The sequence below is a fragment of the Dicentrarchus labrax genome, unplaced genomic scaffold, assembly GCF_905237075.1.
Source record: "Dicentrarchus labrax unplaced genomic scaffold, dlabrax2021, whole genome shotgun sequence".
Taxonomy (NCBI): Eukaryota; Metazoa; Chordata; class Actinopteri; family Moronidae; genus Dicentrarchus; species Dicentrarchus labrax.
The window spans coordinates 26,099,642-26,112,910 of record NW_026136713.1 but is presented as its reverse complement, the minus strand read 5'-3'; the positions used below and the strand labels follow the sequence as shown (position 1 = coordinate 26,112,910).

Here is a 13,269-nt window from a genome sequence, read left to right as displayed (position 1 = left end):
GTCCATTCCTGTAAAGTTCAACAGCTTCCAGACCGACCTACTTCTGCCGGTATTTAGCCGATAAACACACCTTTTGAAACACAAAAAATATTTCTAACATAAGTGTTTTATTCATTCTATACAGCGTTTTACTGCCAACCTGTCTCATCTGTTTTATTATTAGAATTTATCTGGATTTATTTGCCTCAGTCCTGAAATGTTTTATCCCTGGTTCAACAGCAGCAGGGATTTTGTTTTCCGACCAGCAGACTTCCCAAAGATCTGCCAGCTATAGACTATAGATACAAGAAACCAGAGATATCTCCGTCCACCAATCGTCTGGGGATTTATGAATGCAAAGTTGCTTAATTTGTGGCGAAAATGGCAACTAACAAACGTACGCCCCTTACTTCAAAGTAACCGTACCTAAAAACAGTGCTCTCCCCCCATTCTCCTCCACAGTGAACGTCTATATTAGTCTATTTTACTATCAGCTTTATCAAAGAGGAACCTTCTACTCTTAAAGGAGACATATTATGCCCTTTTTCAGGTTCATAATTGTATTCTGTGGCTCTCCTACAATAGGTTTAGATGTTTTAATGTTCAACAAACACATTATTTTTCTCATACTGCCGATAGCTGAGCACCTCTTTTCAGCCTCTGTCTGAATCGCTCGGTTTTAGCTCCTGTCTCTTTAAGGCCCCCCTCCCGAAAAGCCCAGTCTGCTCTGATTGGTCGGCCTTATGACACAGTTCACGCGGCTGGCCCTCCGGCCCCTCCCCTTCCACCTCAGTGTTGGCGGCAGGTACCTCCTCACTGTTACTGAGTTTATCTGCATTTCTACCGTCAATATTAATTCAATAACTGCTTCTAAAGCAAAAACTACACCAGCGGACATGTTAGAGCGGGAGTCTGACCTGAAATCACAGAGAAATGAACATCAACAACAATCAGGATTACAGCTTTCTGTGACGTTTTCCTCAGGTAAATACTGCTATATTTATATTAACCTCTATCTATCACATAATGTTAGTGTTTAGACCTTAACTAAGAGAACCAACACTGTGTTCTATGCTTGTCTTTACAGGTACAGCAGTGAGCAGTGACCTACAGTCTACAGAGCCCAGTGAAGTTAAACATATTATATGCCTGCAATACTTTATCCTGTACAACATAATATAACTGAAGGAATCACTCATCTAATAAAGTAACTTGTTTATGTGGTTTAAAAACTGCTCAGTAACCAACTGTTAACTGTACTGTATCCATATTTCATAGTCTGATATTTTAACTTGAAAGTATTATTACCAAAGTTAACCTTCAGATATTTGTAAAACCTGCAATTTTGTTTGAACCCCATTAAAAATACTGTATACTGAATATTCTATCATTTATATTATCTATATACTTGTGCTGTCAGTTAAACGTGTTATTAACGGCGTTAACGCAAACCCATTTTAACGGCGTCAATTTCTTTATCGTGAGATTAACGTTCTTTTTGTCCTAGCACACTTTGTAGTTTTTTTCCACATGCTGTTGCAACAACTAGTAACGTTAGAAAAACTACAACACCACACCGGATCTAGCTAGACCAGAAACAGAACAACAGGCACACCGCACACACCTGTTTAAGAGTAGTAGACGTTACGTTTTGAGTGGATGGCGAGTGCGAGACGCCGAAATGGATGCCAATAATATTCTGAATGGAAAGTTTACTTTTAAAAAGTTGCCAAATGGTTCCATTGACAAGACCAAAGTGATCTGTGTGTTCTGTGGTTGTGAACTGAGCTATCATCGCAGCTCGTCCAGTCTGAAATACCACTTGATGGCCAAACACACAGCTGATGGGAATTCTCCGCCCCCTCGTCAAAGCCAGGCGACAATGGATGACTTCAGACAGAAGCACATGGATACCACAACTAAGAACAAACTTACTGCAGCCATAGCTAAATGGGTTTTAAATAAAAACAACATTTGCACAAAGTAAGCCGATCCACTTTTCCATGTTGATAAGAGCATTAAAATGAGAAAAAATAATGGGACAAAAAGAAATCAAGTGACATTTAGAATAGATAAAAATGTGCGATTAATCGCGGTTAAATATTTTAATCGTTTGACAGCACTAATATTATGATGTCATTTATCTTCCAACGTAATAAAGTTTGAATGTGAGACAGTAATGTATTGTGTTGCTTACAGTCATTAATACAGGTTTAACATGTTCATATTGATAGATGTTACACGAACCAGGTTTTCAACTCTTGTACGTCAAGAAAATCTTCATAAAACCTTTGTGAAATAACATGTTATCTATATAAAACCACACTTATTACTGAATTTAAAAATGACCAAAACTCTTCTTAAAAGTAAAAAACTTTATTTATATTTCATTCATATTCCAGTTACACATGTTGTAAGTAACAAAGCTAGAACTTTTATGTAAACTGTGCAGATCATGTCCTCCATCAAGGTTTATGGTTTCTAGTATATTGAAGTGTGAGCTGGTAATGGAGCTCTGCAGTCAGTGTTCATCTTCATCAGTCTTCCTTTGGATACCCAGACTGTCCTGATGCTGCAGCTGTCTCTGTCCTCTGATGGGTCCAGGAACACCTGAGCTTCATCAGGTCACCTGTAAAACATGGAAGATTCAGTGTTACTTGTAAGGCAGCGTATAATATACAGTGTAATATAATACAGTATAATAATATACAGTGTAATATAATATACAGTGTAATATAATACAGTATAATATAATACAGTATAATACAGTATAATATAATATACAGTGTAATATAATACAGTATAATATAATACAGTATAATATAATATACAGTGTAATATAATACAGTATAATATAATACAGTATAATACAGTATAATATAATACAGTATAATACAGTATAATATAATATACAGTATAATATAATACAGTATAATATAATACAGTATAATATAATATACAGTATAATATAATACAGTATAATATAGTACAGTATAATATAATACAGTGTCATATAATACAGTATAATATAATACAGTGTAATATAATACAGTATAATATAATATATAGTATAATATAATACAGTATAATATAATATAATATATAATATAATACAGTATAATATAATATACAGTGTAATATAATACAGTGTAATATAATATACAGTATAATATAATATAATATATAATATAATACAGTATAATATAATATACAGTATAATATAATACAGTATAATATAATACAGTATAATATTATACAGTATAATATAATACAGTATAATATAATACAGTGTAATATAATACAGTGTAATATAATACAGTATAATATAATATATAGTATAATATAATACAGTATAATATAATATACAGTATAATATAATACAGTGTAATATAATACAGTATAATATAATATACAGTATAATATAATACAGTATAATATAATACAGTATAATATAATATACAGTATAATATAATACAGTATAATATAATACAGTATAATATAATATATAGTATAATATAATACAGTATAATATTTAATATAATACAGTATAATATAATACAGTATAATATAATACAGTGTATATAATAATGTAATACAGTATAATATAATATACAGTATAATATAATACAGTATAATATAATATACAGGTATATAATACAGTGTAATACAGTATAATATAATATACAGTGTAATATAATACAGTATAATATAATATACAGTATAATATAATACAGTGTAATATAATAGTGCAGTATAATACAGTATAATATAATATACAGTGTAATATAATACAGTATAATATAATATACAGTGTAATATAATACAGTGTAATACAGTATAATATAATATACAGTGTAATATAATACAGTATAATATAATATACAGTATAATATAATATACAGTATAATATAATACAGTGTAATATAATATACAGTATAATATAATACAGTGTAATATAATACAGTATAATATAATATACAGTATAATATAATACAGTGTAATACAGTATAATATAATATACAGTGTAATATAATACAGTATAATATAATATACAGTATAATATAATATACAGTGTAATATAATACAGTATAATATAATATACAGTATAATATAATATACAGTGTAATATAATACAGTATAATATAATATACAGTATAATATAATACAGTATAATATAATACAGTACAATATAATATACAGTATAATATAATACAGTACAACAGCTCATTGTGGCTCACAGTAGTCCTCAGTTATAAAATAAAATAATAAAGCAGTGTCTCTGGTGGTTCCTTGTTGCAGCTAACTGTAGTGATGTGTTGTTGAAACAGTCTGAGGTTACCAACACAATGTCTATCTAATGGCAGCAGATACACACACAGGACATTTACTGACTGTAACTGATGTTGGAACAAGTTCCCGGTGCAATAACAGACATTCAGCAGTGAGCCTCAGTGTTTCTAATACAATAGGAGATTATATGAGTATAGGATGTTACACTGGACCTACACTTATATCCTCAGTAATAGCAGTACTTCAGTAACGCTAAATAAACAGATCAGAAAACTTTTATTCGTCACGGTTTGATTCCACATAAAGCCTAGTGAGCAACCCCAGCTGCTGGGTGCTAATCAAAGTTACACAATATTACTAAACTAATGAATCCCTGCAGTTTGACTGTTTCTCTCTCACTGGAGCTCTATTGTTAACTCTGGTGCACGTTGATCAAGTTCATTTACACACACACACACACACAGTAACACACACACACACACACACACACACACACACACACACACAGTAACACACACACACACACACACACACACAGTAACACACACACACACACACACACACACACACACACACACACACAGACACACACACACACACACACACACACAGTAACACACACACACAAACACACACACACACACACACACACACACACACACACACACACACACACACACACACACACACACACACACACAGTAACACACACACACACAGACACACACACACACACACACACAGTAACACACACACACACACAGTAACACACACACACACACACACACACACACACACACACACACACACAGTAACACACACACACACACACACACAGTAACACACACACACACACACACACACACACAGTAACACACACACACACACACACACAGTAACACACACACACACACACACACACACACACAGTAACACACACACACACACACACACACACACACACACACACACACAGTAACACACACACACACACACACACACACACACACACACACACACACACACACACACACACACACACACACACACACACACACAGTAACACACACACACACACACACACACACACACACACACAGTAACACACACACACACACACACACACACACACACAGACACACACACACACACACACACACACACACACACAGTAACACACAGAAAACAACGCAGCTAGCCGCAGCTGGTTAGCATGTTAGCAAGTTACACAAACAGAAAAGAATCAGCATAACTCACTCTCTCCCGGTATTTTGGTAGTTTCTAAAGAGGGTTATCTATCGTGCTGCCCCTCATATTACATCATAAAGTCCGACAGACTCAGTAACCATAGTAACACAGTGACATCACAGAGCTGCTGTGTGCTAATCAAAGCTGAATTACACACAGTACGGGGTCTCCTGATCACAGCTGTATTGATCCACACGGTGAACAGATACTGAGCTACCCAGCAGATAATAAGTTACCAGTTTAAAGACAATTAAAGCTATCTGACGTTATCTTACCGGTTCTATGCAGCTCAACGAGCTAACAGCTGATGAGCAGCTACAGTTTGTTCACTCGGAGGTTTTCTGTTCTTTCTAACAGCGACACAAACATATTACTGACTGAGCACTTTAACTCAATACACACCAACATAAAGCCAATTACCCCCCACACAAAACCCACAACAGTAACAGAGTTACAGAGTTACAGAGCCCCCCCCCCACGGCTTAAACTTCATGTGAATCTCTATAAAAATATCAGCAGGGGAGAATATGGACACATCTGCACCAGCTGGTTAATACATTAACTTCACCTTATAAGTTTCATCTTCATCTTTTAACATTTAACAAACAATAACAAACAATCACAAACATTTAACAAACAATAACAAACAATCACAAACATTTAACAAACAATAACAAACAATCACAAACATTTAACAAACAATAACAAACAATAACAAACATTTAACAAACAATAACAAACAATAACAAACATTTAACAAACAATAACAAACAATCACAAACATTTAACAAACAATAACAAACATTTAACAAACAATAACAAACAATAACAAACATTTAACAAACATTCAACAAACAATAACAAACAATAACAAATAATAACAAACATTTAACAAACAATAACAAACAATAACAAACATTTAACAACCATTTAACAAACAATAACCAACAACAACAAACATTTAACAAACAATAACAAACCTTTAACAAACAATAACAAACAATAACAAGCCTTTAACAAACAATAATAAACAATAACAAACAATAACTACGTTAGCATCACTGAGGCTCCTGCAGCTAACAACAGTTAACATGTGCTAGCATTACACAAACAATGAAAAACAAAGTATAAATTGTTAAAAATCCTTCCAGTGACTTCCTCTGCCGTCTCTCCACAGACAGTTGGTACAATCCCTCTTTCAGGAACAGTCTTTCAGTCAGTCCACTGTTGTTCTGACCGAGGTTGTGAAAACAGTCCGACACGAAGGTTCACACACATTCTGGTTTTTCTGACTCTAGTCGGACATTGCCGTAAAAAATAATTTACATAAACTTACATAAATGTACATATGTAAATTAGTGTTGGGCTGTGCAGCCAATGACTGAACAGTTTGTCTGCTGAGGCCTTTGCCCAGACATCAGACATCAGACATTAGACATCAGACATTAGACATCAGACATTAGACATCAGACATTAGACTCGCTTGTTCTCCGCTAGCTTGCCTTTTATAGTAACAATGGCGGAGCTCCGATAGTCAACAGGAAGTAAAGAGAGGTGGGTGGCAACAGGCAGAGCATGTGACATCACAAACTACACACTTTTGAACCTGTGTGATTTGTCTCCTATATTCTGACTGAGGCGGCCCACAAAAACATGACTGAGTCATTTTTTTTCACATCTGGCTGGCTTCAGTCACATGATTATCCTTGATCAGGTCTTTCCAGTTGTCAATCGCCTCAGGAAGAAGAGCTCCTCCTACAACCTGATGATGAATATGGATCAATACATGATTCATTTTCAATATTATCAGACTGTCAGCCTCAAAACACGTGTCCCTTTATCAAAATCATAAAAACAATAAACCAATTATTGAGAAATATTTTCTGTGTAATTATCAAACAACACATATGTAGTTACTGGATCTTACCATGTCTCCTCCTTTAAATCCAGTTTTGGACATTTGTTTGATCAGATGTTTGGCTCCTTTATCAAACAAATATTTAATTTTTTTAAAATTCCCTCTGCTCAATCCAGGAGAACATCAGCTCCAGCAGCTGGTCAGCGATAGCCATGATGGAGGTCTCTGTGTCCTTCTGATCCTCCAACCAGAGAGCAGAAAACTGAGATCAAGTCTGAAAGAAGTAAGTCAGAGGACACTTTGAATTAATGGGTGAAACTAACAACATCTAAGTGACACCTGAGTAAACTTTTTACAATTTCACCATCTAACCCAATGTCTTTGAAAAAAAATGCCAACATTTTTTTAACATGCATCAAAGTTTTTTATAAAAGCTGCCATGAAGCTTAGCTTATTGGAGGGTCAGGTTTGAGCTTAGGGCCCCAGGGGGATCAGGACCGGCTCTGACTCTCCAAGTTCGGTCTAGACCTGCTCTATTTGAAAAGTGTCCTGAGATAACTTCTGTTATGAATTGGTGCTATACAAATAAAATTGAATTGAATTGAATTGAACCATCCTTTTGTAAAACACTGCACACTGTTTCTGACATTTAGACTCTTTGTTCAAGAATGAAATCTGTGCTATCACTGGGAAACACAAGTAAACAAGTAAACATTACACATGTTGAACACCACTCAGTCTGAGCCTTAACACTACAAACAACCTGAGGTCAGGTCACCTCTGTGACAACTTTACAAACATGGAGGTAGTGAGAGTGAGAGGAAGAGAGAGGAGGAGGACAAGGACAAAGGCCAGACCAGAGCAGTCCAGGACTGTTGTGATCTGGGATAATGCTACTGCAGTCTCTGGTCTGGGACTGGTCCACCAACCACAATACTGTGACTCCACAGTCCACCTTACTCTCAGTTCCTCAGTCTGATTGAGGAATTCTTTCTGCTTGGTGTCGGAAAGAGTCATACACATCTGAGACATTGAGGAGGATCACTGGTGGTCCAACCAGGGAGGATACCGACTGTGTTCTAACAGAAGATCCATAAAGCATCCACCCGTCCCTTACAACGCATTACAACACTAGTTTTATTTACTGTCATTATTTCTGTTCCCATAAGTTTGGTAAAAACCTGCAAAGTTGTATAATTGTCTTCTATTTGTGTGTTGACTGAAATGTGAGCAGATGTTCTGAGTGTGTTTTAGGTTTCATTCTGACACAGAAGCGAGATTTTGTGTGTGGAGTTTGTCACAATGAGCCAACTGTGCAACAACTGTAAACCAGAACCATCCACAGAAACATAATCCTCAGGAAGAGAACAGATGATTTATGTCACATTTATCTTTGAGCTAATGAAAAAATGTATGTGCATCCAACAGCATTACATATTCTCTGTCACACCAACCACGACTGGTTGCTCAATATCCCTTATTATTGTTAAAAACAAAAGCATTAGTGACTTTACAGATATAGCAGTGATATAAAGAGCAATAAAATACACAAAGAGAGAAGGCCAATAAAAACACACAGGGTTTAATAAAGTACGTATCCTTTTGTTTACAGTTGTTCTTATTCTGATAGTGATTTAACTTCTTTACTCAAGTAAAAGTAAATAGTACTCTCTAATAATAATCCATAACTCCCCTCAAATGCATTTAAACTAAAGCTGAGAGCCTGTTTTGAAAGTGTAAGCAGTAGAAAGTTCAGATATTTGTGTACAAATGTAGGAAGTTGTCAGAAAAATTAAAAGTTAGTTTTTCAAGTATCAGTACTTGAGTATTTAAGTAAAAAAGTATTTGTACTTTAACTTGTGTTCTGCTCATACAGGGGTCCGCCACCCTCTTCCTCCAATTAAAATTCATCTGGAGCCACAAAATATATTTGAAATCACGATATATAGTTATACTGTTAAACTTTAGTTTGTTGCATTTATGAAATTACAGAATGATAATAAAGAAAATTGTTGACATTTTATTGCTGTTTTTACCTGTTATAACAAAGGAAAACACCAAACATACACTAACATGTGTAGGTCTACTTGAATTAAACACAGAACTGTACAGGTGTATTTGAGTCCTCCTCATATTTGTGGAAAAGGATTAAAATAATTGTTGTTTTCACTGTCAGCTGTTGTTGCCAGAACTTGCTTTTTTCCCCCTACCATTACAGTATAAGGATATTAGTATGTTGATTTTAAGTTTTAATCCATATTTCATATACACAAGTTTTTACCATTAAAAGAAACTATCGTAAAAAGTACCGTATGATGCTCTGATGGTGATATTCTGTGCAGTTTACAGTCTTTAATATAAAAAACGACTTTATTCCGTATGAATTCCTTTAAAATGTCATATAAATAAAGATTTTGCCATGAGATATCACAGTGTTTTACTGTTACAGAAACTTTAACCTATTTAGCATTTATATTTTTTTACTGTCATGGTTTAACAGTTTTCACCATAAAATCTACAAAATCAACATTTTTTACAGTGTAGTCCACATTGAAATAAATTAAACACAGAAACGTGCAGGTTTATTTGTATCCTCCTCATATTTGTGGAAAATTAACAAAATAAAAAGTAGACCACTTTGAAATAAATAAAACATATCACCGTAGCCAAACAGCTAAAACAATAGACCAGTTTTCATTTAATTATGACTAAAGTCCATTTCAGCGTGCTGTCAGCCATCAACCGTCACACCTGAACATAAAACACAACTTGATCAGCTCAGCGTCTCGAACAAATAACCTATTAAATCAGAAGTTCCCAACCTTTTTCCTTAAGGGACCCCTTTATCTCTGACTGAGTAATATACACTTGTTTTTACTTTTTCTTCACAGAAATGAACACAGTGCTGAGATATCTGTGTGTGTATTTTTACATTTTCTTTCACCTCTTTAATTTAAGAAGTCCTCAGCCATGAAACTTTGGCGACCCCTAGTGGGAGGAACACTGGCTTAAACCAAATCAGATGTTCAGTGAGCACAGAGAAACTCTCCACTTTCAGCAGATGAAAAAAGGAAAAGTGTTGAAAGCAGATTGGAAAGTATCTGAGTACATAAGTATATGTTTGTATTGTCACAACCTGGCTCAAAAGAGTGTGACAAAGACGGAGACCACACAGTCTGTGAAGTGTTAACACAATTTAATTAAGTAAATACCAAAATAATCAATACAGTTTAATATGTCTATCAGTAACTCAGTATGTCTGCAATGTCTGTGAGTGAAGGGTGAGGTGTATATGTATGAATGTAAAACCCAGAACACAAACAAAAACCAACAGTTCAGTTAGCAGGCCAAGGGAAGAGAGTGAGAAAGCCTTGCAGGTGTGATTGATAGCCTCCTGAGCCCAGCCTGCTCAGGTGAGCTGCATCAGAGAGTAATCTCAGCTCCACCCCTTACTTCCTGAATCAAAGAGTAAACAACCAAGCAAGAGGAACAGAATAAGGCCATCCCTAGGGCCGTCACACTCCCCCCCATAAGACAGGGTTCCTACCCTGAACCTAACAACGTGCATTCATTTCGTAAGCAAACTGGACAACTTCAGTATATGTTAGATCAAATGTGCTTCACTTAATGTAAAGTTATTACAGAACACACCTTCTACACAAATTGATACTCCTCCCCTCTCCAGACTCATCTCCAACCTCAGCAACCTTGGCGCCTAGGAGCAATTTAAGAGGAAAGGAAACAGAGCTGCAGAGGACAATGTAAAAGACATGTTAAGTTATGAAAACTTATAAGGTGCACGAGACAAACCATCGGCCATAATATTATCTTTTCCCTTAATATGGCGAATATCCAAGTTGTAAGGCTGCAAGAACAAATCCCACCGTATGAACCTCTGATTTGGGTTCTGCAGAGAGTTCAAAAAAGTTAGTGGATTATGGTCAGTAAGTACAACAACTGGCATCCCGTAGTCGAGATAGACATGGAAGTGCTGCAAAGCCAAAATCAAAGCCAATGCTTCCTTTTCTATCACAGAATAGTTCAGCTGGTAGGAGTTGAACTTCTTAGAAAAGAAGCTAACAGGACGTTCAATACCGTGCTTGTCTGCTTGAAGGAGTACAGCACCTGCTCCAACATGGCTTGCATCCACATGAAGCTTGAAAGGCTGATCCAAGCAGGGAGCTAACAGAACTGAAGCAGAACACAACAAAGCTTTAACATCACAGAAAGCTTTCTGACATGAGGTAGACCAAATCAATTTTGCTTTCGTTTTCAACAAGTCAGTCAAAGGAGCCACGACAGTTGAGAAGTTGCAGCAAAAAGAACGGTAATAACCCACCAAACCCAGAAACCTCATTAGTTCCTTCTTAGTAGTGGGTGCAGGAAACTTTGGCAGAAACAGACCGCACATGACCCTGACCCATGACCTTACCAAGATATGTCATAGTAGCTTTTGCAAACTCACATTTTGCTAAGTTTACAGTTAAATTTCCATCTGCCAGTCGTTCAAACAAAGCCTGAATGCAACTTAGATGATCCTCCCAAGTATTACTGTATATCACCACATCATCCAAATATACAGCACAACCAACAAGTCCTCGAATAACCTTATTCATGAGGCGTTGAAATGTAGCTGGTGCGTTACACAAGCCAAAACCCATGACTGTATAAGAGAACAAACCAGATGGTGTTATGAATGCAGCTATTTCTTGAGCTCTTGGGGTCAATGGCACCTGCCAGGACCCTTTCAGTAGATCGAATTTACTCACATATGTGGCTGCACCAACTTGGTCAATGCAGTCCTCGACCCGAGGCAATGGATAGGAATCAGGTTTGGTTACCGCATTTACCTTTCAGAAATATGTACAGCATCGCGGGGACTTATCAGATTTTTCAACAAGCAAACATGGCGAAGCCCAACTAGAGGAAGAAGGCACAGCAATATGATTATCAAGCATGTACTCAACTTCACTGTCAATTATTTTTCTCTTCTCCTCAGAGACTCTATAGAACCTTTGACGAATTGGTTTAGCGTCACCGACGTCAATTTCATTTTCTATCAGATTTGTTCTTGAAGGAGTATCTCCAAATAAGGACGGGTAGCTTTTAATCAGTTCAGCCGACTCTGCACGCTTTTCAACAGTCAAATGAGATAACAAAACCTCCAGATTTTGAAGCGACTCAGAGTTCTTTAAACGACCATGCAACATGCACAGCCCAACTTAATTTCCGCCTTAATTTCTACTGTCTTTTATCAGTGAAAGACGTCTCTAAAATTCCTGAACTAAGTCAGGTGCAATCATGCAAAATAAGTATGATGTAGGTTTGATTAAAGCCTGTTGTAATAACACCAAAACATCCTCATACAGGCCAAACTCAATATCCTCTAAAAGGAAGCAGAGCCTTCACACCAGTCTTTAAACCATTCACACAGACTGTTGACGAACGGCAGGTTACATGACCTCAGTACTGATGCAGGACCATGGGGGACGACAGAGACCTGTAGCCTACCTCTGAACAAAACTTGAGAAAATGCCGATCTGGAACTGTTTGTGGACGACTCAGCCTCAAGAAACCCAGCAACTGGTAAAAATCTGGCAGCTTTTGCAATCACATCCTCGTATGACACAATAATGGCAGAACTACTCCAAGGAAACAAATCTGTTAGTCACACTGACAGAAGAATGTAAATATGCAAAAGACAAAACTGTGAACATTTTTAACAGACAGCAGATAAGTGTGGGGGAAAATTCCTAACATCCACAAGTAAACCTATTGCGCATCACACCCTTGATGCTGTGTTGTTACCAAAACAAATTGCTATCTGCAAATGTGAAGCACGCACTAACAACTTTCCTTCTATCTCTTAGGGCAATGCCAGCGCTGCAAATGGC

General features: G+C 36.2%; 1 long non-coding RNA gene across 1 annotated transcript; it reads right to left on the bottom strand.

Annotated features, from left to right (window-relative positions):
• Positions 1-2,336: 2,336 nt before the first annotated feature.
• Positions 2,337-12,969, bottom strand: LOC127374712 (uncharacterized). The gene is made up of 3 exons (XR_007887226.1): positions 12,887-12,969; positions 7,445-7,649; positions 2,337-2,608 (listed from the first exon to the last, which is right to left on the bottom strand). It is a non-coding gene; the product is annotated as an uncharacterized LOC127374712 (long non-coding RNA).
• Between the last annotated feature and the right edge of the window lie 300 nt (positions 12,970-13,269).